This window comes from Helicoverpa armigera, chromosome 1, assembly GCF_030705265.1.
Source record: "Helicoverpa armigera isolate CAAS_96S chromosome 1, ASM3070526v1, whole genome shotgun sequence".
Taxonomy (NCBI): Eukaryota; Metazoa; Arthropoda; class Insecta; order Lepidoptera; family Noctuidae; genus Helicoverpa; species Helicoverpa armigera.
The window spans coordinates 17,661,926-17,688,887 of NC_087120.1; the positions used below are offsets into that span (position 1 = coordinate 17,661,926).

The 26,962-nt window shown below is 55.7% G+C and overlaps 1 pseudogene; it reads left to right on the forward strand.

The window, feature by feature from the left end:
- The first annotated feature begins 274 nt into the window (after positions 1-274).
- Positions 275-14,496, forward strand: LOC135117627 (uncharacterized; annotated as a pseudogene).
- The last annotated feature ends 12,466 nt before the right edge of the window (positions 14,497-26,962 follow it).

Below are 26,962 nucleotides of genomic sequence, written 5' to 3' on the forward strand. Positions count from 1 at the left end.
GCCACCGTCGAGGCGATCCGGCCAGTGCTCGACGACTGGCTCGGGAGAAGGCACGGCTCCCTGTCGTTCAGGGTGACGCAGGTGCTGTCGGGGCACGGCTGCTTCGGCAAGTACCTGTGTCGCATAGGCAGGGAGCCGGACGCTCGGTGCCACCACTGCGTCCATGGCGGAACACGGCGCAACACACGTTCGTTCAGTGTTGCTTGGGAGGAGCAGCGCCGTGTCCTCACAAATGAAGTAGGGAGCGATCTGTCGCCGCCGGCCGGTACGGAAGATGGTCGGCAGCGCAGAGTCGTGGGACGCAGTGGTGTCCTTCTGCGAGGACGTGATGTCGCAGAAGGAAGCTGCGGAACGGGAGAGGGAGATTTCAACTGCCGATCCGCCCGCAGCAGGTGCCTGGGCGCCGGAGGAGGGCAGACAACGCCCCTCTTCCGCCCCCATGAACGGGTCCAGGGCGAAGGACTTGGGGAAGTCCCCGCCCCCTATTCAACGGACCCGAGGCGGAGGCGCGCGCGGGTGTCGACGCGCGCCTCTGAGGCGTTGCACGGGGAGTTTAACACCACCCCCGTGCTCGAGGCGAGGCCCGCAAGGCGGCAGCACCGCGCGCTGCGGAAGAATTTGATTCCCGCGGCCCCGCGCCCACGTGTAAGGAGGACACAGGGGGTTTTAGCCGGTAAGAGTCCGGCACACCCTCCGCTCTCCCCAGGCGGAGGAAGTCCATGAGGATTTCCCCGAGAAAAAAAAAAAAAAAAGGTTAGGTTGGGGTGCCACCGTCGAGGCGATCCGGCCAGTGCTCGACGACTGGCTCGGGAGAAGGCACGGCTCCCTGTCGTTCAGGGTGACGCAGGTGCTGTCGGCACGGCTGCTTCGGCAAGTACCCGTGTCGCATAGGCAGGAGCCGGACGCTTGTGCCACCACTGCGTCCATGGCGGGAGGACACGGCGCAACACACGTTCGTTCAGTGTGTTGCTTGGGAGGAGCAGCCGTGTCCTCACAAATGAAGTAGGAGCGATCTGTCGCTGCCGGCCGTGGTACGGAAGATGGTCGGCAGCGCAGAGTCGGACGCAGTGGTGTCCTTCCGAGGACGTGATGTCGCAGAAGGAAGCTGCGGAACGAGAGGGAGATTTCAACTGCCGATCCCGCCCGCAGTGCTCCGCGCCGGAGGAGGGCAGACAACGCCTCTTCCGCCCCCATGAACGGGTCCAGGGGCGAAGGACTGGGGAAGTCCCCGCCCCCCATTCAACGGACCTGGCGGAGGCGCGCGCGGTGTCGACGCGCGCCTCTGCGTTGCACGGGGAGTTTAACACCCACCCCCGTGCCTGAGGCGAGGCCCGCAAGGCGGGCCAGCACCAGTGCGGGGCTGCGGAAGAATTTGATTCCGCGGCCCCGCGCCCACGTGTAAGGGGAGGACACAGGGGGTTTTAGCCGGTAAGAGTCCGGCACACCCCTCCGCCTCTCCCAGGCGGAGGAAGTCCATGAGGATTTCCCCGAGAAAAAAAAAAAAAAAAAGGTTAGGCTGGGGTGCCACCGTCGAGGCGATCCGGCCAGTGCTCGACGACTGGCCGGGAGAAGGCACGGCTCCCTGTCGTTCAGGGTGACGCAGGTGCTGTCGGGGCACGGCTGCTTCGGCAAGTACCTGTCGCATAGGCAGGAGCCGGACGCTCGGTGCCACCACTGCGTCCATGGCGGAGGACACGGCGCAACACACGTTCGTTCAGTGTGTTGCTTGGGAGGAGCAGCGCCGTGTCCTCACAAATGAAGTAGGAGGCGATCTGTCGCTGCCGGCCGTGGTACGGAAGATGGTCGGCAGCGCAGAGTCGTGGACGCAGTGGTGTCCTTCTGCGAGGACGTGATGTCGCAGAAGGAAGCTGCGGAACGGGAGAGGGAGATTTCACTGCCGATCCCGCCCGCAGCAGGCGCCCGGGCGCCGGAGGAGGGCAGACAACGCCCTCTTCCGCCCCCATGAACGGTCCAGGGGCGAAGGACTTGGGGAAGTCCCCGCCCCTATTCAACGGACCCGAGGCGGAGGCGCGCGGGTGTCGACGCGCCTCTGAGGCGTTGCACGGGGAGTTTAACACCACCCCCGTGCCCGAGGCGAGGCCCGCAAGGCGGGCCAGCACCAGTGCGGGGCTGCGGAAGAATTGGATCCCGCGGCCCCGCGCCCACGTGTAAGGAGGGACAGGGGGTTTTAGCCGGTAAGAGTCCGGCACACCTCCGCCTCTCCCCAGGCGGAGGAAGTCCATGAGGATTTCCCCGAGGAAAAAAAAAAAAAAAAAAAAAGGTTAGGTTGGGGTGCCTGTCAGAAAACCTCCCTGTGCTCGGCAACTGCTGGTCCCTGGACACGTCCTAAGGGAAGAGCAGTCACCGGGCCGGTGCATTGGGCACGGACAATAATCTCGCGGGGTGGATAGAGGAGATTGTTGTCCGTGGTAATTTCGACAGGAGCGGAGGAGTCGCCCGAGGGTTTTATCTGCACCTGCAGCAGCAGAGTGCACGACTAGGAGCGAGGTGGGTAGATCGCGGGCCGTTGTACAGTCCGCGGTCTACGGGTCTCCGCGGCGTGCTCGTCGGTGACCGAGAAGGCCGCATTGCTCCTCAACCTGTATTAGGCATCCGTGGCGAGGTGCTGAGCCACGGTGCTGGGCAGGTTGGTTAGTTTGCCGTGGGTTAAAAAATTACAAAATAACAAAATACAAAAATATATTAGGTTTAGTCTTAGGTTAGTGTCCTAGTTGTAGATACCGAGCAGCGGGCGGTGTATCCTGCACCGGAGGCATCCGCTGGCCTCGGGGACCAAATACCTCCCAAAAAGAGTGGCCGCATCGCCTGGGGAAGCGATGGGTGTACCACGCATATCGTAAATGGAAATGTCAGATATAGTGTGTCTTGTCTTGCGATCCGGCTGACGCCCGGCGCTCGCAGGTATCCGGGCCTGCGAGTGTTAAATTGGTTACCGAAGGACGCAGGGTAGGCGACCAGGCCCTGTAGCGGATGTGGCTACTGGAAGCACCGATTCTATGTCATGTGACCCGGCTGACAACCGGCGCTCACAGGTATCCGGGCCTGTGAGTGTGAAATTGGCGACCGACGGACGCGCAGGGTAGGCGACCAGGCCCCTGCTGCTGATAGTGCTACCAGCACCATCTTGGCACGGTCTTGAGCCAGGGGCTGCAGACCGTGCAGTGTGGTCCTGTCCGACAGGAGTCGCGCGGAACTGCCTCCAGATTTTGAGAAGCGTCCGCGCGATGAAGTCTCGACCGAGATGGGTCGATAGGCCTATCCTCAAGCGAGGAGGACCTATCGGCCCCCAAAGTGCCGACAGCCGGCGGGCCGAAACCGGCACCAACAGGAGGGGGCCTTTGCGACCGCCGAGGGATCTGCGGGCGGTCTGCGCTCCGCTACCCGGCGGCCAGCGAAGAGAGTGATGTTGGGGTCAGGAGCGAGGACCCTGGCGGCGTGAGCTGTGTTTCCCTAGGAAGCACGAAAGCAGAGCTCAACGCCGCCAAAAGAGAGCAGCGGAGGCGGTCGCGGTCGATGAGGTGACAGAGATGGCCCGACGCGCCCGCTAGCGACGTGCCGCTTTGGCGGCTTCAGGAGATGTCGGCGGTGGCGTTAAGCAACAGTGTTGGGCGGCGTGGATGTCGTCCTGAAGGTTGCCACGCAGTCCGGCAACCTGAAGGGCACATCCACCCGCGCCTCAGCGAGGCAGCCGCCGACATCAGGAGGCGGTTGGAGACCTCAACCGAACGGCCTCAGACGAGGTCACTAAGTTGCAGGAGGAGAACAGCCGCCTCCGAAGAGATCTGAGGATCGGCGGCAAGTGGCTGCGCTGAGCGAGCAGCAGCAGCCACAATCTGCCGCCGTCGCCACTCCGCCCATGGCGACCCACTCCCGCACCGGGACCGACAAGCGCGCACACCGACGATGAGGTCGAGCGCATTGTTCGGCTCTGCATGCTCCAGTGCGGGAGCATGATGAACGCTCGCATCGAGGCCATCTCGGCGCCTTCCGCAGGAGCCAATCCTCCGGCCGACATTACGGCGGACAAACGGAGACGGAGGAGCCGCCGAGACCTGCGCCTCAAAAGGGAAGCCCGCGGAGGGTGTTGAAAAGCCCGTGGAGGGAACCTCGTCGATGTTCAGCCCACGACTGCCGGGTCCAAGGTGAGACCTGGCGAAAGTCGGGCCGCAAGAAGCCCGCAAGCCCAAAAGGCCGCGGCACCAGCAGCAGCGCGCGCCGCAGTTGCGCAGCCTGCGCGACGGACTGCCAAAAGACCGGCGGTCGCAATGCGCCGGCGATACGTGCGCCTCGTTCTGAGGCTGTTGCTAACGCTCCAGCCCGGAGCCGGAGCGCGGCGTTACGTACCAGTCGGTGATTGCCGAGGCCAAGGCCAAGATAAAATTGGCAGATCTTGGCCTCCAGTCCGTCACCTCAGGCAGGCTGCCACGGGTGCGCGGCTGTTTGAGGTGGCTGGTGCTGCGAGCGACAGCGTCGAGAAGGCGGACGCCTGGCCGCCAAAATGAAGGAGGTCCTCAACCCAGAGGACGTCCGGGTCTCCAGGCCAATGTCCGCAGAAGTGCGGATTGCTGGCCTGACGACTCCGTGACCTCTGAGGAGGTGGCGGCGGCCGTTGCTCGTGGCGGAGAGTGTCCGCCGGACAAGGTGCGGGCCGGCGACATACGCGTTGACGCTACCGGACTCGGCGTAGTCTGGGTTCGGTGCCCTGTAGCGTCGGCGAAAAAAGATCGCCGATAGTGGCAGATTGCTGGTTGGCTGGGGCAGCGAGGGTGAAACTCCTGCAGCCCCGGGCTTTGCGGTGCTTCCGGTGCCTGGAGAAGGCACGTCCGGGCAAAATGCACCGCCGAGATTGACCGCAGCGACCTCTGTTATCGTTGCGGTCAGCCCGGCCACAGGCGGCCCAGTGTTCCGCGGCGCCAAACTGCTGCTTGTGTTCGGCTGTGGGGAAGCCAGCGGGACACAAAGTGGGCGGAGGGGCCTGTGGCGCGCCTGCCAGCAAGGCCAAGAAAAAGAAGAGGAGCTCTAAGCCTGCCGGGGAAACCTCGCCACCCCCGCAGGCCAGTAGCTCCGCGGCCGACTCCCGGCCCAGGACCGTTGCCGTGGGAATGGTGTGTCAATAATAGGGCACCTCCATTTCTCCAGGGCAACATCAACCACTGTGCCAGAGCTCAGGATCTTTCCTCCAGAGCATGGCAGAGTGGTCGATTGACGTGGCTGTGGTCGCCGAGCTGTACTTCATCCCCGCCCGTGACAACTGGCTGGGGTGCGCTGACGGTTTGTGGCCATTATTGGCGGACTCTGACCGATTTGTTCGGTGGTATTGCTCATGCGTTTCTCAACAAGAGTCTCGCGACTTCGAGCCGATTGCGAGTTGCCCGCGTACCGCCTTCAGCCGTTCTGTGTTCAGATCTCAACGCCGTCATTGGGGATCTCCGGTCACTACCTCGGGGCTGCTGGAAGAGGGCGGTGACGACCGGTCTGGTCGTCCTGAATCGGGGCTCGGAATACACGTGCGCGGCAGCGGGCGGGTCGATAGTGGACGTCTCGTTCAGCCCCCTGTCGCCAGCCGAGTCCGCGACTGGCGTGTCGCCGTGGAGGTGGAGACGCTGTCGGACCACAGGTATATCCGGTTCGACGTCTCTGCCCAGACCGCGAGCGGCCGCCATCCAACAGCCCCGATCAACGACGGCCCGCGCTGGGCGCTTGTGCATCGACAAGGAACTGCTCGAGGAAGCTGCCTTAGTCCAGTCCTGATTTGGGAGTCGGCGACGGACGGCCCCGTCGACGTCGAAGCGGTGGCGCTGCGGTTTCGCGGGCGATGACGCAGATCTGCGACGCGTCCATGCCCCGCGTCCGCCAACAGTCCGCAAGGCGCCAGGTGTACTGGTGGACCGCCGAGATTGCGCAGGCATCGCGTGCGTTGCGGCTCGCCGCCAGTACACACGATACCGGAGACGACGTCGACGGAGCCGAGGAGGACGCGCTGTATGAGGTGTACAGCGTCCAAGGAGACTCTGTGGCTGGCCATCGGCGATTCTAAGTCGCGCCAGGAGGAGCTGCTGGGGTCCCTGGATCGGGATCCGGGGCCGCCCCTACCGTTGGGTACGGGCAAGCTGCGTGCATGGGCGCCTCCACTGGTGCAGAGCATGCAGCCCCAGCTGCTAGGGGCGGTCGTATTGGCGCTCTTCCCGAGCGAGCGGGACACGTTCCCCGACGATGGCTTCACCTCGGCCACAGACTCTCCCGAAGAGGAGAGCACCGATGTCCCGAGGTGACGCAAGCAGAGACGAGAGCGGCTGTCGCGGCTCCGGGCTAAGAACACGGCGCCCGGACCCGACGGAGTTCCTGGCCGAGCTCGTCCTGGCTCTGAAGGAGCTAGAGCCCCAGCTGAGAGGGCTCTTCACGGCATGTCTCGAGCAGGGTCAGTTTCCCAGTGTGTGGAAGGAGGGAGGCTGGTCCTGCTCAGGAAGGAGGGCGCCCCGCGGACTCGCCGTCCGCGTACCGGCCCATAGTGCTGCTCGACGAGGCGGGCAAACTCTTTGAGCGTGTCATCGCAGATCGCCTCGTCAGCCACTTGTGCAGAGAGGGGCGGACCTGGACGACAACCAGTTTGGTTTCGTCGCGGGCGCTCCACCGTAGACGCCATAATGCGCGTGAGGGCCCTGGCGGAGGAGACGGTGTCCCAGGGTGGGGTGGTGCGGCGGGCTTTAGACATCTCCAACGCGTTCAACACCCTGCCCTGGAGCTGTATTCGGGAGGCACTGAGATATCACCGCGTGCCTCCCTACCGTCGCACAGTAGGGCCTACCTAGAAGGTAGATGCGTCACATATCGGGGACATGACGGTGCCGGTCGGCACCTCATGATTGCGGTGTTCCACAGGGATCGGTGCTGGGGCCGCTCTGTGGAACATCGGTTACGATTGGGTGCTGAGAGGCGAACTCCCGTCGGGCGCCGACTTGACGTTATGCGGACGACACGCTTGTCACCGCCCGGGGAGCTCGCACAGGAAGCAGCGTTGATAGCCACGGCTGCGGTGTCACAGGTGGTGAACCGCATCCGGCGCCTGGGCCTGAGGTGGCCCTCAACAAGTCGGAGGCCATGGTGTTTCATGGCCCCCGACGCGCGCCGCCGTCGGGATCACACATCGTGGTCGGTGGAGCCCGGATAGCTGTCGAGTCCACCATGAAGTATCTGGGATTGGTGCTCGACAGCCGATGGGAATTCGGCCCCACTTCCGGCGGCTGGTGCCAAGCTGATGGGTGCAGCGGGCGCGCTGTCAACGTTGCTTCCCAACATGGGGCTCAGCCCGCCCCTGCGCCGGGTGGGAATCGTGCGGTCCATGGCCCTATATGGGGCCCCCTGTGGGCGATGGACCTGGCGGCCAGCACTCAGCCATTCTGCGCAGACCGCAGAGGGCGATGGCCGCAGAGTCGTCCGCGGGTATCGCACGATTTCCTACGAGGCGGCTTGCGTCCCGCCGGATCCCCGCCCTGGGACCTAGAGGCTAAAGTACTCGCGTCGCTGTATCGGTGGCGCGAGGAAGAGCGGCACGGGACTCGAGGCCGGTGCAGCGGCAGATAGCGCAGCGCCGAGCAGAGCTCCGTCAGGTCTTGGTGGCGGAATGGCGGCAGAGGCTTCTGCGCTCTACCGCCGGCTCGCCACCGTCGAGGCGATCCGGCCAGTGCTCGACGACTGGCTCGGGAGAAGGCACGGCTCCCCTGTCGTTCAGGGTGACGCAGGTGCTGTCGGGGCACGGCTGCTTCGGCACCTGTGTCGCATAGGCAGGGAGCCGGACGCTCGGTGCCACCACTGCGTCCATGGCGGAGGACACGCGCAACACACGTTCGTTCAGTGTGTTGCTTGGGAGGAGCAGCGCCGTGTCCTCACAAATGAAGTAGAGGCGATCTGTCGCTGCCGGCCGTGGTACGGAAGATGGTCGGCAGCGCAGAGTCGTGGGACGCAGTGGTGTCCTTCTGCGAGGACGTGATGTCGCAGAAGGAAGCTGCGGAACGGGAGAGGGAGATTTCAACTGCCGATCCCGCCCGCAGCAGCGCTCGGGCGCCGGAGGAGGGCAGACAACGCCCTCTTCCGCCCCCATGAACGGGTCCAGGGCGAAGGACTTGGGGAAGTCCCCGCCCCTATTCAACGGACCCGAGGCGGAGGCGCGCGGGTGTCGACGCGCGCCTCTGAGGCGTTGCACGGGGAGTTTAACACCTCACCCCCGTGCTGAGGCGAGGCCCGCAAGGCGGCCAGCACCAGTGCGGGCTGCGAAGAATTTGATTCCCGCGGCCCCGCGCCCACGTAAGGAGGACAGGGTTTTAGCCGGTAAGAGTCCGGCACACCCTCCGCCTTCCCAGGCGGAGGAAGTCCATGAGGATTTCCCCGAGAAAAAAAAAGGGCGCCCTGCGGACTCGCCGTCCGCGTACCGGCCCATAGTGCTGCTCGACGAGGCGGGCAAACTCTTTGAGCGTGTCATCGCAGATCGCCTCGTCAGCCACTTGTGCAGAGAGGGGCGGACCTGGACGACAACCAGTTTGGTTTTCGTCGGGCGCTCCACCGTAGACGCCATAATGCGCGTGAGCCCTGGCGGAGGAGACGGTGTCCCGGGGTGGGTGGTGTTGGCGGTGTCTTTAGACATCTCCAACGCGTTCAACACCCTGCCCTGGAGCTGTATTCGGGAGGCACTGAGATATCACCGCGTGCCTCCCTACCCGTCGCACAGTGGGGCCTACCAGAAGGTAGATGCGTCACATATCGGGGACATGACGGTGCCGGTCGGCACCTCATGACGTGCGGTGTTCCACAGGGATCGGTGCTGGGGCCGCTCCTGTGGAACATCGGTTACGATTGTGCTGAGAGGCGAACTCCGTCGGGCGCCGACTTGACGTGTTATGCGGACGACACGCTTGTCACTGCCCGGGAGCTCGCACAGGAAGCAGCGTTGATAGCCACGGCTGCGGTGTCACAGGTGGTGAACCGCATCCGGCGCCTGGGCCTGGAGGTGGCCCTCAACAAGTCGGAGGCCATGGTGTTTCATGGCCCCGACGCGCGCCGCCGTCGGGATCACACATCGTGGTCGGTGGAGCCGGATAGCTGTCGAGTCCACCATGAAGTATCTGGGATTGGTGCTCGACAGCCGATGGGAATTCGGCCCCACTTCCGGCGGCTGGTGCCCAAGCTGATGGGCGGGCGCGCTGTCAACGTTGCTTCCTAACATGGGGCTCGAGCGCCGCCTGTAGGCGGTTGTACGGGAATCGTGCGGTCCATATATGGGCCCCTGTGTGGGCGATGGACCTGGCGGCCAGCACTCTAGCCATTCTGCGCAGACCGCAGAGGGCGATGGCCGTCAGAGTCGTCCGCGGGTATCGCACGATTTCCTACGAGGCGGCTTGCGTCCTGGCCGGATCCCCGCCCTGGGACCTAGAGGCTAAAGTACTCGCGTCGCTGTATCGGTGGCGCGAGGAAGAGCGGACACGGGACTCGAGGCCGGTGCAGCGGCAGATAGCGCAGCGCCGAGCAGAGCTCCGTCAGGTCTTGGTGGCGGAATGGCGGCAGAGGCTTCTGCGCCCTACCGCCGGCCTCGCCACCGTCGAGGCGATCCGGCCAGTGCTCGACGACTGGCTCGGGAGAAGGCACGGCCCCTGTCGTTCAGGGTGACGCAGGTGCTGTCGGGGCACGGCTGCTTCGGCAAGTACCTGTGTCGCATAGGCAGAGCCGGACGCTCGGTGCCACCACTGCGTCCATGGCGGAGGACACGGCGCAACACACGTTCGTTCAGTGTTGCTTGGGAGGAGCAGCGCCGTGTCCTCACAAATGAAGTAGGAGGCGATCTGTCGCTGCCGGCCGTGGTACGGAAGATGGTCGGCAGCGCAGAGTCGTGGGACGCAGTGGTGTCCTTCTGCGAGGACGTGATGTCAGAAGGAAGCTGCGGAACGGGAGAGGGAGATTTCAACTGCCGATCCCGCCCGCAGCAGGCGCTCCGGCGCCGGAGGAGGGCAGACAACGCCTCTTCCGCCCCCATGAACGGGTCCAGGGCGAAGGACTTGGGGAAGTCCCCGCCCCCATTCAACGGACCCGAGCGGAGGCGCGCGCGGGTGTCGACGCGCGCTCTGAGGCGTTGCACGGGGAGTTTAACACCTCCCCCCGTGCCTGAGGTGAGGCCCGCAAGGCGGGCCAGCACCAGTGCGGGGCTGCGGAAGAATTTGGATTCCCGCGGCCCCGCGCCCACGTAAGGAGGAGGACACAGTTTTAGCCGGTAAGAGTCCGGCACACCCCTCCGCCTCTCCCAGGCGGAGGAAGTCCATGAGGATTTCCGAGAAAAAAGGTTTCCAGGAGCCAATCCGGCCGACATTAGCGGCGGACAAACGGAGGACGGAGGAGCCGCCGAGACCTGCGCCTCAAAAGGAAGCCCGCGGAGGGTGTTGAAAAGCCCGTGGAGGGAACCCTGTCGAGTGTTCAGCCCACGACTGCCGGGTCCAAGGGTGAGACCTGGGCGAAAGTCGTGGGCCGCAAGAAGGCCCGCAAAGCCGCCAAAAAGGCCGCGGCACCAGCAGCAGCGCGCGCCGCAGTTGCGCAGCCTGCGCGACGGACTGCCAAAGACCGGCGGTCGCAATGCGCCGGCGATACGTGCGCCTGTTCTGAGGCTGTTACGCTAACGCTCCAGCCCGGAGCTGCGGAGCGCGGCGTTACGTACCAGTCGGTGATTGCCGAGGCCAAGGCCAAGATAAAATTGGCAGATCTTGGCCTCCAGTCCGTCACCCTCAGGCAGGCTGCCACGGGTGCGCGGCTGTTTGAGGTGGCTGGTGCTGCGAGCGACAGCGTCGAGAAGGCGGACGCTCTGGCCGCCAAAATGAAGGAGGTCCTCAACCCAGAGGACGTCCGGGTCTCCAGGCCAATGAAAACCGCAGAAGTGCGGATTGCTGGCCTGGACGACTCCGTGACCTCTGAGGAGGTGGCGGCGGCCGTTGCTCGTGGCGGAGAGTGTCCGCCGGACAAGGTGCGGGCCGGCGACATACGCGTTGACGCTACCGGACTCGGCGTAGTCTGGGTTCGGTGCCCTGTAGCGTCGGCGAAAAAGATCGCCGATAGTGGCAGATTGCTGGTTGGCTGGGTTGCAGCGAGGGTGAAACTCCTGCAGCCCCGGGCTTTGCGGTGCTTCCGGTGCCTGGAGAAGGGGCACGTCCGGGCAAAATGCACCGCCGAGATTGACCGCAGCGACCTCTGTTATCGTTGCGGTCAGCCCGGCCACAAGGCGGCCCAGTGTTCCGCGGCGCCAAACTGCTGCTTGTGTTCGGCTGTGGGGAAGCCAGCGGGACACAAAGTGGGCGGAGGGGCCTGTGGCGCGCCTGCCAGCAAGGCCAAGAAAAAGAAGAGGAGCTCTAAGCCTGCCGGGGAAACCTCGCCACCCCCGCAGGCCAGTAGCTCCGCGGCCGACTCCCGGCCCAGGACCGTTGCCGTGGGAATGGAGTGTCAATAATAGGGCACCTCCATTTCCTCCAGGGCAACATCAACCACTGTGCCAGAGCTCAGGATCTTCTCCTCCAGAGCATGGCAGAGTGGTCGATTGACGTGGCTGTGGTCGCCGAGCCGTACTTCATCCCCGCCCGTGACAACTGGCTGGGGTGCGCTGACGGTTTGGTGGCCATTATTGGCGGGACTCTGACCGACCCGTCTCGGGGCCGTGGCTGGGTTGCTGCGGTCTCGGGCGGCATCGTCATTGTGGGGGCGTATTTCTCCCCCAACAAGAGTCTCGCCGACTTCGAGGGTTTCCTTGTCGAGTTGGGCGCCGTCGTAGGCCGCCATCACCCTCGCCCCGTTCTGGTGCTCGGGGATCTCAACGCCAAGTCATCGGCGTGGGGATCTCCGGTCACTGACCCTCGGGCGAGGTGCTGAAGAGTGGGCGGTGACGACCGGTCTGGTCGTCCTGAATCGGGGCTCGGAATACACGTGCGTGCGGCAGCGGGGCGGGTCGATAGTGGACGTCTCGTTCGCTAGCCCTCTGTCGCCAGCCGAGTCCGCGACTGGCGTGTCGCCGTGGAGGTGGAGACGCTGTCGGACCACAGGTATATCCGGTTCGACGTCTCTGCCCAGACCGCGAGCGGCCGCCATCCAACAGCCCCGATCAACGACGGCCCGCGCTGGGCGCTTAAGTGCATCGACAAGGAACTGCTCGAGGAAGCTGCCTTAGTCCAGTCCTGGATTTGGGAGTCGGCGACGGACGGCCCCGTCGACGTCGAAGCGGTGGCGCTGCGGTTTCGCGGGGCGATGACGCAGATCTGCGACGCGTCCATGCCCCGCGTCCGCCAACAGTCCGCAAGGCGCCAGGTGTACTGGTGGACCGCCGAGATTGCGCAGTTGCGCATCGCGTGCGTTGCGGCTCGCCGCCAGTACACACGATACCGGAGACGACGTCGACGGGTTTCGCCGAGGAGGACGCGCTGTATGAGGTGTACAGCGCGTCCAAGGAGACTCTGTGGCTGGCCATCGGCGATTCTAAGTCGCGTGCCAGGGAGGAGCTGCTGGGGTCCCTGGATCGGGATCCGTGGGGCCGCCCCTACCGTTGGGTACGGGGCAAGCTGCGTGCATGGGCGCCTCCACTGGTGCAGAGCATGCAGCCCCAGCTGCTAGGGGCGGTCGTATTGGCGCTCTTCCCTGAGCGAGCGGGACACGTTCCCCCGACGATGGCTTCACCCTCGGCCACAGACTCTCCCGAAGAGGAGAGCACCGATGTCCCCGAGGTGACGCAAGCAGAGACGAGAGCGGCCGTGTCGCGGCTCCGGGCTAAGAACACGGCGCCCGGACCCGACGGAGTTCCTGGCCGAGCTCTCGTCCTGGCTCTGAAGGAGCTAGAGCCCCAGCTGAGAGGGCTCTTCACGGCATGTCTCGAGCAGGGTCAGTTTCCCAGTGTGGAAGGAGGGGAGGCTGGTCCTGCTCAGGAAGGGCGCCCCCGCGGACTCGCCGTCCGCGTACCGGCCCATAGTGCTGCTCGACGAGGCGGGCAAACTCTTTGAGCGTGTCATCGCAGATCGCCTCGTCAGCCACTTGTGCAGAGAGGGGCCGGACCTGGACGACAACCAGTTTGGTTTTCGTCGCGGGCGCTCCACCGTAGACGCCATAATGCGCGTGAGGGCCCTGGCGGAGGAGACGGTGTCCCAGGGTGGGGTGGTGTTGGCGGTGTCTTTAGACATCTCCAACGCGTTCAACACCCTGCCCTGGAGCTGTATTCGGGAGGCACTGAGATATCACCGCGTGCCTCCCACCCGTCGCACAGTAGGGGCCTACCTAGAAGGTAGATGCGTCACATATCGGGGACATGACGGTGCCGGTCGGCACCTCATGACGTGCGGTGTTCCACAGGGATCGGTGCTGGGGCGCTCCTGTGGAACATCGGTTACGATTGGGTGCTGAGAGGCGAACTCCCGTCGGGCGCCGACTTGACGTGTTATGCGGACGACACGCTTGTCACTGCCCGGGGAGCCTGCAGGGAAGCAGCGTTGATAGCCACGGCTGCGGTGTCACAGGTGGTGAACCGCATCCGGCGCCTGGGCCTGGAGGTGGCCCTCAACAAGTCGGAGGCCATGGTGTTTCATGGCCCCCGACGCGCGCCGCCGTCGGGATCACACATCGTGGTCGGTGGAGCCGGATAGCTGTCGAGTCCACCATGAAGTATCTGGGATTGGTGCTCGACAGCCGATGGGAATTCGGCCCCACTTCCGGCGGCTGGTGCCCAAGCTGATGGGTGCAGCGGGCGCGCTGTCAACGTTGCTTCCCAACATGGGGGCCCGAGCGCCGCCTGTAGGCGGTTGTACGTGGGAATCGTGCGGTCCATGGCCCTATATGGGGCCCCTGTGTGGGCGATGGACCTGGCGGCCAGCACTCTAGCCATTCTGCGCAGACCGCAGAGGGCGATGGCCGTCAGAGTCGTCCGCGGGTATCGCACGATTTCCTACGAGGCGGCTGGCCGGATCCCCGCCCTGGGACCTAGAGGCTAAAGTACTCGCGTCGCTGTATCGGTGGCGCGAGGAAGAGCGGGCACGGGACTCGAGGCCGGTGCAGCGGCAGATAGCGCAGCGCCGAGCAGAGCTCCGTCAGGTCTTGGTGGCGGAATGGCGGCAGAGGCTTCTGCGCCTACCGCCGGCCTCGCCACCGTCGAGGCGATCCGGCCAGTGCTCGACGACTGGCTCGGGAGAAGGCACGGCTCCCTGTCGTTCAGGGTGACGCAGGTGCTGTCGGGGCACGGCTGCTTCGGCAAGTACCTGTGTCGCATAGGCAGGAGCCGGACGCTCGGTGCCACCACTGCGTCCATGGCGGGAGGACACGGCGCAACACACGTTCGTTCAGTGTGTTGCTTGGGAGGAGCAGCGCCGTGTCCTCACAAATGAAGTAGGAGGCGATCTGTCGCTGCCGGCCGTGGTACGGAAGATGGTCGGCAGCGCAGAGTCGTGGGACGCAGTGGTGTCCTTCTGGGTGATGTGAGGAAGCTGCGGAACGGGAGAGGGAGATTTCAACTGCCGATCCCGCCCGCAGCAGGCGCCGGGCGCCGGAGGAGGGCAGACAACGCCCTCTTCCGCCCCCATGAACGGGTCCAGGGGCGAAGGACTTGGGGAAGTCCCCGCCCTATTCAACGGACCCGAGGCGGAGGCGCGCGGGTGTCGACGCGCGCCTCTGAGGCGTTGCACGGGGAGTTTAACACCTCCCCCCGTGCCTGAGGCGAGGCCCGCAAGGCGGGCCAGCACCAGTGCGGGGCTGCGGAAGAATTTGATTCCCGCGGCCCCGCGCCCACGTGTAAGGAGGACACAGGGTTTTAGCCGGTAAGAGTCCGGCACACCCTCCGCCTCTCCCCAGGCGGAGGAAGTCCATGAGGATTTCCCCGAAAAAGGTTAGGTTAGGTTTTTGTGGCAGGAGTGGGAAATCCTCATGGACACCCCGAGGGTAGTGCCGGACTCTTACCGGCTAAACCCACTCCTGCTGTCAAGTGTACCCCTGACATAGTCAGAGACCTTATTTGCTCTGTTTTTAATTTTAAAATTTTTAGCAATTAATTTTCTGGTGGAATAATATATAGTTGAGTATAATATATATATATATATTTAATAAATAATATTTAATAAATAATAAATAATATAATTTGTATAATACCTTATAATTTTCTATTTAGCTTATAAATAATTATATCTAATACGTTATAAACATTTATGTATAATAATTTTTGATAGATATTAAGATATAATAAATATGTTTATATAATAAATTCAATTCTTTTAATAATTAACAATTTTTTAATAAATAATAACTCTCAACTCGTTTATAATTCCCCATGCTTGCCAGGCCATATTATTGCTAATAAGGTGGAAGCATGGGTCGGGCTTCTTTATTCCTACCTATTATCTCTTGTTTTATTTTTATTTATTACTATTAAAGCCAATTTTATTGCGTATTCTAGAAATTTTGATCTTGTCTTTTGCTTCTTATTAGGCCAGCTAAAGTGTTTTGCTAAGTTCGACCCCCAGCTGTTGTTCCAGGTCATAGCGCTCGCGAGCAAAGATGGGACACTCCAGCAGTATATGTGGCACAGATTCTTCTGCGAGTGGATCGCATGTGCACGACGAGCTCTCCTTACACTTGAAACGTTTCAAGTATGCAGAGAACCCGCCGTGTCCCGTTAGTATTTGGGTGGTAATGCTGGAGTGTTCCATCCCCCTTACTATCCTATAAGCGTCTGGTGCATTCGGGAAGAATAATTTTGTCCCAGAGGCAGTTTCCCCCGACCCGTATCTCCGGTCCCATTCGCCAAGCGTTTCCATACGGATTTGTCGCCTGACGAATGATATCGGACACAGGTCGTAGTCCGGTTTCCTCTTTGACCGTAGAGCAGCTTCTTTGCTAGTTGGTCGGCTCTTTCGTTCCCTCCAGCCTTGGGCCTTGATCCAGAACAAGGAGACGCTCTTGTTCTGGAGCGTGCAGAGTCGGATGGCGTCTCGTTTCCACAGCTAAGGGGTGAGGGGAGGTGACGTTTGTTACGGTCTGAAGAGCCGACTTTGAGTCACTGAAGATGCCAAACGTGGTACCAGTGTGTTTCAGCGCTTCTCCTACGGCTCGTTGTATAGCCAGGAGCTCCGCCTGATAGACGGTACAAAAGGACGGCAGTGCGAGCTTAAGGGCTTTGGTTTCGGACGTGCTATTCCACAATGATAGCGCCGCCCCAACCTTACCCTCGATCTTGCTGCCATCCGTAAAGATCCGCACGTCGAAATTACTGTGGGTTTGATATTGTTCCTCGTCTATCAGGCTGTCGAACTCCAGGCTAGTTTGCTCTGCAGGGTGTGGCGCCTCTATTGCTGGAGCCATACGTTCCACTTCCCTGTCTCCCAGTACCGGCTGCGGTACACCTCGCTTGGCACCATACAGTGAGGCCGCTTCCTGTACACGGAGGTCGAGCGGAAGCAACCCAGCCAGCACTAGGGCAGAGTTTAGGGATACGGTCCGGTAGGCCCTGCACAACTTTTGAGCGAAACCTCTGGACCACGCTTAGCTGCTTCCGGACTCCTAGCTTGGTCGTGGCTGGTCACGCACTCGCCGCGTACATTATGATGGGTTCGACGGCTGCGGTGTAAATTGATCTGATCACCTCTGTGGAGACCCCAACTCACACGTGCTGTCCTGGCCAGTTGTTTATAAATTCCTATCGCCTTTTGCAAACGTCAGTCACGTGTGTTGAAGGTGAGCTTGGCGTCGACCGTAAGCCCCAGTATTTTAATTTCTTGGGACAGACCAATCTCGATCCCCATGCTGAGGCGTGGGTTGTCATACTTGAGCCTCCGCGTGAGGACCATTGCGTTGGTTTTGTGCGGCGCGAATTTGAGCTTATTTTTGACACCCCACGCCTGAACACGTTCGAGTGCGGCATTGGCCCGTCCTTCGATTTCTAGGGCTGTTTCGCCGTCGAAGACCATCACAACATCGTCAGCAAACGCCTGGACGTATTCGCCACGACTTTCCTGCTCTTTGAGGAGCGGGTCCAGCAGCAAATTCCAGAGAATTGGGCCACCTATAGAGCCCTGGACGCAACCTTTATTTGTGTCTTTTCTGCACTCTTCCCCGCCATCTAACCCTGACTACTCTATTGCTCAGGTAGTCCATTACCCGCCTCAAATCTGCCGGACACCTTCCTCAGCCAATCGCACTCTAATAGCTGGCCACCATGCACTGTCAAAGGCGCCCTCAATGTCCAGCGACACCAGGACAACGATCTTCTTCTTTGTAAGCCTTCCACGGATGTGCTGTATCAGACTGTAGAGGGCGTCCTCGGTGCTTTTTTGGGGCATAAAGCCGTATTGGCGAGTACTTATCGTCGGTAGTATGTAGAATTTGAGGCGAGCAACCACATCTTTTCGTACACCTTCCCAAGACAGGCAAAAGCCCAATCGGCCTGTAAGACTTTGGGACGGTGTACGAGGTTTTCCCAGGCTTCCTGAGCACCACCACGGTCGCCTCCTTCCAGATCTTTGGGAAGTAGTGGAGCGTGAGGCATTTGTTGATGAGGGCGGGCCAGCGGGGTCGCAGCAAACTGCGTGAGTGCAGATGTCAGCCGTGAGGCCATCAGCCCGGGCCTTTTCGGGTTAAAGGACTTTACGGACCGATCCAGCTCGCTTTGAGTAAACGGTGGTTCATGCTGCTCACCATGACTCCACTCGTTTACTATGTTTGCCAGTTCTCTCGTGTGGCGATGGTCCGTATTGTCTTGCTCCTCGAGGTCCACCGGATAAAAGTTTCAGCCAGCAGCTCACGGAGCCTACGGCGTCCAAGGTGCGGCCATCCTTTGTAAAGGTAGGTCCTCTCCCCTTTGGCAGTTCTCCCTAAGACCCGATATATCCCTTCCCAGACTCCTTCCCTATCCTGTTTGCTGCAGAACTCTTTCCAGCCTGCTGTTTGTGCCTGTATCGCTGCTGCTTCATATTTTTCTTTTTCTTCCAGGTAAAGGCCAACAACCATCGCTTTCGAGTCGGCGCTGCGCTCCTGATTCTACGTCTTTGGTGGCGACTAGCTTCTTCATCTCTTCGAGCTCCTCAGACCACCACGGCAAGGTAAGTGTTACGGTATTCTTTTGTAGGTATAGTGTCTGTGCTTGTATCTATTATTGCTTGTGTGTATGATTTGACTGTTGTTTCTAGTTGGTCTGTGTTTTGTATGTATGTTATTTCCAATGTTGTAAGATTTTCTCAAGCATAATTTGAGACAGTTTCTCATGAAACTGCCTCCAATTTGCCTTCCTTGTATTGTATAATCTGGTAGTTCTTTGTATGCGTTCCTTTCGATTTTGTTAAATTTATTCCAAAATTATGCCGTTGTGGTCTGAGCTCGTGAGACCTTTCTACACGCCAGCCGTCCACCAAGTCAAGCACGTCTGCTGAACACGCCGTCACGTCGACATGGCTGCTGTACCTTTTGCCTCCTCGGATCGTGTCGTAGGTAGGGATATCTCCGGTGTTGAGGATCTCTAGGCCCAGTTCTCCCAGGGTGTCGCATATTTGCTCTCCTCTTTGGTCCGTATTTGGGCTGCCCCACCATGCGCTTTTGGCATTGCAGTCGCCCCCGATGATTAGTTTGCCTTGGCCGGTCTCCCTGTGGACTCGCCTTAAGTGCTCCAGGTATGGCCCCATGTCTTGGTCCGGTTCAAAGTAGTACGATACCAGTGTGACCGTCCAGGCTCTGGTCGGACTCCTAGCACGACGATGTTATTCGTGGTAAGTTGTGGGTACTGTATGATGTCGAGTTCAGGCTGGTATATTGCGATTGCAGCTTTAACAGTCCCGTCTCCTACTTCAGAGCTCTGGAAGATTCTGGCCCCCCGGTAGTTCCTTAACTTTCTTACCGCCCCCACATAGGGCTCCTGGAGCAGAGTTCCCACGAGTTTCCGGTTTCCAGCTTCCAGCCTCATCGGTGGCGAGTTTTGAGCGCTGCAGGTTAGCCTGGGCGAATTTGTACGTAATTGTCGCAGACAGGCCTTTAGCAGTATGCTACGGAAGCTCGTGCCAATGCATCCCATTTTCTGCGCTCTGGACAGTCGTTGCTAAACGCATTGTGCCCCGTGCTGCTATTTTTAGCCAGGCGACAGTTTCGGCATTGCGGTGTTTCTCCCGTCACAAGGGACAGTCGGCCCGAAGATGTGGATCGCCGCAGTGACTGCACAATGGGACAGTGTCCTTGCAATACTTTTGCCGTGTCCGTACCCCAAGCATACCGAGCATTGGACCAGCGGCGATTGATCGGATACACGTATCCGTTGCAGATCAACGTGTACCTGACCCGCCGCCGTCAGTCTCCATGACCCCAGGGACACTTGCAGAATGACGTGTCCCATGTGCGGGTTTCGGGTCCTGCGGCGATATTTGACGGACATCCTGGTTTGTTCCGCGGCTAAATCTCCCAGTAGATGGGAATTTTGGTTCACCAGCGCTTTGACGACCTCTTCGTCCGTGTGAAAGGACAGGACGTCTTTAAGATGATCAGGGGTCTTTGTTTATCATGTCTTGGACCATTAGTGCCTCCCTGATTTTCGGATCCTGTCCTTTACTCTGGTCAGCTCTTCTTTACTGGTGAACCCCACAATCACCTTCTGGTCCCTCGCTTTCCGCAGCCTTTCCACCTTAATGCCTTTATTTTAGCGTCGACAGCCACCCGTGCTTTTGTATGACCTCTTCACTGGTGTGCTTCTCGTCAGCTGACGACACTACTATAGAGTGAAGAGGCCTTTGGACTGTGGCATGTTGTCTCGGGGTGGCCGCGATCTCGGCAAAGGATGGTCCGTTTCCTGCTACATAACGAGGGGCTCGTTCCATTGTCCGACAGAGCCTGCGTGTGCTGCTTGCATTCCTCCAGTGACGCATGGTGTTGCTTTAGGTCTGCCATCAGTTGTTTGACCAGCTCCGTCGGCGCTTCCGGGTTTGGTGGTAGTCTTTCCGGAGCATCGGCTGGGTGGCCATGCTGCGGGTTTCTGTCCGGGTCGGAGCTGCCTGTATTTTACCGCTCGGCCTCCTTCACCAACTGGTATAGTCTGTCGATTGCTCTAAAGACCTCCTCCTTTATTTCCCGTTTTAGGTTTTTGAGATTTCGAGCTGTGCCTTACTTTTCATAAGGCAGGCTTTTGCCTCGGCGGTTTTACTCGAGAATCTCGACGGATTTGGACGAGGAGGGCTGTCTCTGTCAGCTACGGTTTGTTTCCGCAGTTCGACTTTTGTCTCCTGAGCAACCGAGGTTTTAGATTTAGGCCTAGGAGGAAGTGTATGTGAGACTGATTTTGATGGTGATGGTGTTGTTTTAGGCCTTTGTTGCTCCTTTTCAGTTGTAGGAGGCCAGTCGCCAATACTGCGTCTCACAGACGGGCCTGGCATCGCTGCTTGGGTACTTTCTGCCCGGTTTCTCTTCACTGGAGCTCGGCTTTTTTATTGGTGTCCTAATGCCGAACATAGTGACTGTGGAGATGTGAGAGACAAAAGAGGAGGGGGGGGGGTTAAATACGAGGACAAACTGGTACCTAAATCCCTGTAAAGAGGGATTGTGAAATCGAATCAAAATATCAATTAAAGTCAGGGTACAAGTATGTATAGTGTATATTGCTATACACAGTCTAATAAGGGAAAGCTGCGTTGCCTCAAGGGCTTGTCAATATATAGCCTAAGCTGCCGAATTTTACCTAGGCTGTCCTTGTAATAAAAATCAAATCAGGTCAAATCTGTGCGATAACTTTTTCTTTTCAAGAATTTGCACTTAAACCCACGCTAAAAGCCGCTTAATTCGGGTAAAAGCGTCCGGGTTACAGCGAAATTGGTATTTTTCTAGCCAGGAGACCACTGGGATGCCAAATCCGTCAAAAAATATTTTTCAACAATTTGGTCCCAGAGTCACACCCTTTCCTATAGTAAATTTTAAATTTCTACTAACGCGTCTAAAGGGCGGGTGGGTGGGGCATTTTTGACGTTTGTGCGGCGTAGAGGGACGTGCGATACGTCAAAAGACGCGTCTCGGCGAGCCCTAGCCAGCTGTCCAGAAACTAGAATAGGCTTTCCTAGAAATTTTGAAAATTTTGCTAGAAAAACTGTAAAATTTAGTGTTTTTTAATAGAAAATATTTAATTTCGACGTCCAAACCTACCCAAAATCGTGCAAAATGCAGTCAGGAAGACAGGTCGGAGTGGTAAGTATTTAATAAAATTTTTACAATGAAAAATCTAGTCAGAATTTTGATAAATAATTAATTTTGTGTTTTTACAGGTCGAGAAGGGTGGGGTGTCAAAAATCGGGTCACACCGCTTCGATGTCGCGTTTGAAGGGTTATCGCGCTTACAAGCCTGTTGTAGCTATTATACGCAAAACCGCATCAAAGTCGGTCTCTCCTTTGAAAAAGTTATCAGGAGTACTAGTGTTTTATAGGGCCTTAGGTGGATTTCGGGCGTCTACTATTTGTATGGAAACGGATGTTTCGCGAATTTTGACGTTTGGTGCGGCGTAGAGGGACGTGCGATACGTCAAAAGACGCGTCTCGGCGAGCCCTAGCCAGCTGTCCAGAAACTAGAATAGGCTTTCCTAGAAATTTTGAAAATTTTGCTAGAAAAACTGTAAAATTTAGTGTTTTTTAATAGAAAATATTTAATTTCGACGTCCAAACCTACCCAAAATCGTGCAAAATGCAGTCAGGAAGACAGGTCGGAGTGGTAAGTATTTAATAAAATTTTTACAATGAAAAATCTAGTCAGAATTTTGATAAATAATTAATTTTGTGTTTTTACAGGTCGAGAAGGGTGGGGTGTCAAAAATCGGGTCACACCGCTTCGATGTCGCGTTTGAAGGGTTATCGCGTGCTTACAAGCCTGTTGTAGCTATTATACGCAAAACCGCATCAAAGTCGGTCTCCTTTGAAAAAGTTATCAGGAGTACTAGTGTTTTTATAGGGCCTTAGGTGGATTTCGGGCGTCTACTATTTGTATGGAAACGGATGTTTCGCGAATTTTTTGACGTTTGGTGCGGCGTAGAGGGACGTGCGATACGTCAAAAGACGCGTCTCGGCGAGCCCTAGCCAGCTGTCCAGAAACTAGAATAGGCTTTCCTAGAAATTTTGAAAATTTTGCTAGAAAACTGTAAAATTTAGTGTTTTTAATAGAAAATATTTAATTTCGACGTCCAAACCTACCCAAAATCGTGCAAAATGCAGTCAGGAAGACAGGTCGGAGTGGTAAGTATTTAATAAAATTTTTACAATGAAAAATCTAGTCAGAATTTTGATAAATAATTAATTTTGTGTTTTTACAGGTCGAGAAGGGTGGGGTGTCAAAAATCGGGTCACACCGCTTCGATGTCGCGTTTGAAGGGTTATCGCGCTTACAAGCCTGTTGTAGCTATTATACGCAAAAACCGCATCAAAATCGGTCTCCTTTGAAAAAGTTATCAGGAGTACTAGTGTTTTATAGGGCCTTAGGTGGATTTCGGGCGTCTACTATTTGTATGGAAACGGATGTTTCGCGAATTTTTGACGTTTGGTGCGGCGTAGAGGGACGTGCGATACGTCAAAAGACGCGTCTCGGCGAGCCCTAGCCAGCTGTCCAGAAACTAGAATAGGCTTTCCTAGAAATTTTGAAAATTTTGCTAGAAAAACTGTAAAATTTAGTGTTTTTAATAGAAAATATTTAATTTCGACGTCCAAACCTACCCAAAATCGTGCAAAATGCAGTCAGGAAGACAGGTCGGAGTGGTAAGTATTTAATAAAATTTTTACAATGAAAAATCTAGTCAGAATTTTGATAAATAATTAATTTTGTGTTTTTACAGGTCGAGAAGGGTGTCAAAAATCGGGTCACACCGCTTCGATGTCGCGTTTGAAGGGTTATCGCGCTTACAAGCCTGTTGTAGCTATTATACGCAAAACCGCATCAAAGTCGGTCTCCTTTGAAAAAGTTATCAGGAGTACTAGTGTTTTTATAGGGCCTTAGGTGGATTTCGGGCGTCTACTATTTGTATGGAAACGGATGTTTCGCGAATTTTGACGTTTGGTGCGGCGTAGAGGGACGTGCGATACGTCAAAAGACGCGTCTCGGCGAGCCCTAGCCAGCTGTCCAGAAACTAGAATAGGCTTTCCTAGAAATTTTGAAAATTTTGCTAGAAAAACTGTAAAATTTAGTGTTTTTAATAGAAAATATTTAATTTCGACGTCCAAACCTACCCAAAATCGTGCAAAATGCAGTCAGGAAGACAGGTCGGAGTGGTAAGTATTTAATAAAATTTTACAATGAAAAATCTAGTCAGAATTTTGATAAATAATTAATTTTGTGTTTTTACAGGTCGAGAAGGGTGGGGTGTCAAAAATCGGGTCACACCGCTTCGATGTCGCGTTTGAAGGGTTATCGCGTGCTTACAAGCCTGTTGTAGCTATTATACGCAAAACCGCATCAAAGTCGGTCTCCTTTGAAAAAGTTATCAGGAGTACTAGTGTTTTTATAGGGCCTTAGGTGGATTTCGGGCGTCTACTATTTGTATGGAAACGGATGTTTCGCGAATTTTGACGTTTGGTGCGGCGTAGAGGGACGTGCGATACGTCAAAAGACGCGTCTCGGCGAGCCCTAGCCAGCTGTCCAGAAACTAGAATAGGCTTTCCTAGAAATTTTGAAAATTTTGCTAGAAAAACTGTAAAATTTAGTGTTTTTTAATAGAAAATATTTAATTTCGACGTCCAAACCTACCCAAAATCGTGCAAAATGCAGTCAGGAAGACAGGTCGGAGTGGTAAGTATTTAATAAAATTTTTACAATGAAAAAATCTAGTCAGAATTTTGATAAATAATTAATTTTGTGTTTTTTACAGGTCGAGAAGGGTGGGGTGTCAAAAATCGGGTCACACCGCTTCGATGTCGCGTTTGAAGGGTTATCGCGCTTACAAGCCTGTTGTAGCTATTATACGCAAAACCGCATCAAAATCGGTCTCCTTTGAAAAAGTTATCAGGAGTACTAGTGTTTTTATAGGGCCTTAGGTGGATTTCGGGCGTCTACTATTTGTATGGAAACGGATGTTTCGCGAATTTTTTGACGTTTGGTGCGGCGTAGAGGGACGTGCGATACGTCAAAAGACGCGTCTCGGCGAGCCCTAGCCAGCTGTCCAGAAACTAGAATAGGCTTTCCTAGAAATTTTGAAAATTTTGCTAGAAAAACTGTAAAATTTAGTGTTTTTTAATAGAAAATATTTAATTTCGACGTCCAAACCTACCCAAAATCGTGCAAAATGCAGTCAGGAAGACAGGTCGGAGTGGTAAGTATTTAATAAAATTTTACAATGAAAAATCTAGTCAGAATTTTGATAAATAATTAATTTTGTGTTTTTACAGGTCGAGAAGGGTGGGGGTCAAAAATCGGGTCACACCGCTTCGATGTCGCGTTTGAAGGGTTATCGCGTGCTTACAAGCCTGTTGTAGCTATTATACGCAAAACCGCATCAAAGTCGGTCTCCTTTGAAAAAGTTATCAGGAGTACTAGTGTTTTATAGGGCCTTAGGTGGATTTCGGGCGTCTACTATTTGTATGGAAACGGATGTTTCGCGAATTTTTGACGTTTGGTGCGGCGAGGGACGTGCGATACGTCAAAAGACGCGTCTCGGCGAGCCCTAGCCAGCTGTCCAGAAACTAGAATAGGCTTTCCTAGAAATTTTGAAAATTTTGCTAGAAAAACTGTAAAATTTAGTGTTTTTAATAGAAAATATTTAATTTCGACGTCCAAACCTACCCAAAATCGTGCAAAATGCAGTCAGGAAGACAGGTCGGAGGGTATTTAATAAAATTTTTACAATGAAAAATCTAGTCAGAATTTTGATAAATAATTAATTTTGTGTTTTTACAGGTCGAGAAGGGTGGGGTGTCAAAAATCGGGTCACACCGCTTCGATGTCGCGTTTGAAGGGTTATCGCGTGCTTACAAGCCTGTTGTAGCTATTATACGCAAAACCGCATCAAAGTCGGTCTCCTTTGAAAAAGTTATCAGGAGTACTAGTGTTTTATAGGGCCTTAGGTGGATTTCGGGCGTCTACTATTTGTATGGAAACGGATGTTTCGCGAATTTTGACGTTTGGTGCGGCGTAGAGGGACGTGCGATACGTCAAAAGACGCGTCTCGGCGAGCCCTAGCCAGCTGTCCAGAAACTAGAATAGGCTTTCCTAGAAATTTTGAAAATTTTGCTAGAAAAACTGTAAAATTTAGTGTTTTTAATAGAAAATATTTAATTTCGACGTCCAAACCTACCCAAAATCGTGCAAAATGCAGTCAGGAAGACAGGTCGGAGTGGTAAGTATTTAATAAAATTTTACAATGAAAAATCTAGTCAGAATTTTGATAAATAATTAATTTTGTGTTTTACAGGTCGAGAAGGGTGGGGTGTCAAAAATCGGGTCACACCGCTTCGATGTCGCGTTTGAAGGGTTATCGCGCTTACAAGCCTGTTGTAGCTATTATACGCAAAACCGCATCAAAATCGGTCTCCCTTTGAAAAAGTTATCAGGAGTACTAGTGTTTTATAGGGCCTTAGGTGGATTTCGGGCGTCTACTATTTGTATGGAAACGGATGTTTCGCGAATTTTGACGTTTGGTGCGGCGAGGGACGTGCGATACGTCAAAAGACGCGTCTCGGCGAGCCCTAGCCAGCTGTCCAGAAACTAGAATAGGCTTTCCTAGAAATTTTGAAAATTTTGCTAGAAAACTGTAAAATTTAGTGTTTTTAATAGAAAATATTTAATTTCGACGTCCAAACCTACCCAAAATCGTGCAAAATGCAGTCAGGAAGACAGGTCGGAGTGGTAAGTATTTAATAAAATTTTTACAATGAAAAATCTAGTCAGAATTTTGATAAATAATTAATTTTGTGTTTTTACAGGTCGAGAAGGGTGGGGTGTCAAAAATCGGGTCACACCGCTTCGATGTCGCGTTTGAAGGGTTATCGCGCTTACAAGCCTGTTGTAGCTATTATACGCAAAACCGCATCAAAGTCGGTCTCCTTTTGAAAAAGTTATCAGGAGTACTAGTGTTTTATAGGGCCTTAGGTGGATTTCGGGCGTCTACTATTTGTATGGAAACGGATGTTTCGCGAATTTTTGACGTTTGTGCGGCGTAGAGGGACGTGCGATACGTCAAAAGACGCGTCTCGGCGAGCCCTAGCCAGCTGTCCAGAAACTAGAATAGGCTTTCCTAGAAATTTTGAAAATTTTGCTAGAAAACTGTAAAATTTAGTGTTTTTAATAGAAAATATTTAATTTCGACGTCCAAACCTACCCAAAATCGTGCAAAATGCAGTCAGGAAGACAGGTCGGAGTGGTAAGTATTTAATAAAATTTTACAATGAAAAATCTAGTCAGAATTTTGATAAATAATTAATTTTGTGTTTTACAGGTCGAGAATGGGGTGTCAAAAATCGGGTCACACCGCTTCGATGTCGCGTTTGAAGGGTTATCGCGTGCTTACAAGCCTGTTGTAGCTATTATACGCAAAACCGCATCAAAGTCGGTCTCCTTTGAAAAAGTTATCAGGAGTACTAGTGTTTTATAGGGCCTTAGGTGGATTTCGGGCGTCTACTATTTGTATGGAAACGGATGTTTCGCGAATTTTTGACGTTTGGTGCGGCGTAGAGGGACGTGCGATACGTCAAAAGACGCGTCTCGGCGAGCCCTAGCCAGCTGTCCAGAAACTAGAATAGGCTTTCCTAGAAATTTTGAAAATTTTGCTAGAAAAACTGTAAAATTTAGTGTTTTTAATAGAAAATATTTAATTTCGACGTCCAAACCTACCCAAAATCGTGCAAAATGCAGTCAGGAAGACAGGTCGGAGTGGTAAGTATTTAATAAAATTTTACAATGAAAAATCTAGTCAGAATTTTGATAAATAATTAATTTTGTGTTTTTACAGGTCGAGAAGGGTGGGGT